General features: G+C 75.4%; 1 protein-coding gene across 3 annotated transcripts in view; it reads right to left on the bottom strand.

Annotated features, from left to right (window-relative positions):
- SIN3A (SIN3 transcription regulator family member A) overlaps positions 1-447 on the bottom strand; it is a 66,746-nt gene that overhangs the window by 61,914 nt on the left and 4,385 nt on the right. Inside the window, exon 1 of one of the 3 annotated variants that reach the window (XM_010843323.1) lies at positions 436-447. The exons of the other annotated variants lie outside the window; for them this stretch is intronic. The gene's annotated coding sequence lies outside the window, so the exon portion shown is untranslated. The remainder of the gene's footprint in view (positions 1-435) is intronic. 3 annotated transcript variants of the gene reach the window in all.

The raw sequence follows: 447 nt of genomic DNA, 5'->3' as shown, positions 1-447 counted from the left end.
CCCCCCCCCCGCCGCCCCCAGAAGCCACGGGCGGGAGCCCCCCAGCCCGTGTCCCAGCCCCAGCAGGCCAGTGCTAGGCCGCCCAGCCGAGGCCCCGCCCAACCAGGGAAGACTGGAGGGGTGGTCGGCGGCAAAGAGCACTCAGCATAGGGCCCAGCCCCGCCCCTTTCTCCACAATCGCACGCGCGCGCCGGCCCCGCCCCTGAGCGGCGGCGCGAGAGCCCGCCCCTCGCGCGCACCGGGACTACGCTCTCCTCCCCCTCCGCACCGAGAGCTACCCCGCTCCGCCCCCCACCCCCTCACACATCCACACGCCTCCCGCCCTCCTGCTCTACGGGAAGCCGAGGAGGTCAGCCCCCCCCAAATACACACCCTCGCTCCGGCGTTACCCGCCACCAGGCTCCCCGCCCCGACCCCGGCCCGGCGTGCTCTCACCGCAAAGCTGCC

This window comes from Bison bison, unplaced genomic scaffold, assembly GCF_000754665.1.
Source record: "Bison bison bison isolate TAMUID 2011002044 unplaced genomic scaffold, Bison_UMD1.0 scf7180017864181, whole genome shotgun sequence".
In the NCBI taxonomy this organism is placed as follows: Eukaryota; Metazoa; Chordata; class Mammalia; order Artiodactyla; family Bovidae; genus Bison; species Bison bison.
Note: the sequence above shows the minus strand (reverse complement) of the source record. Positions and strands in the feature narration are given on the sequence as shown.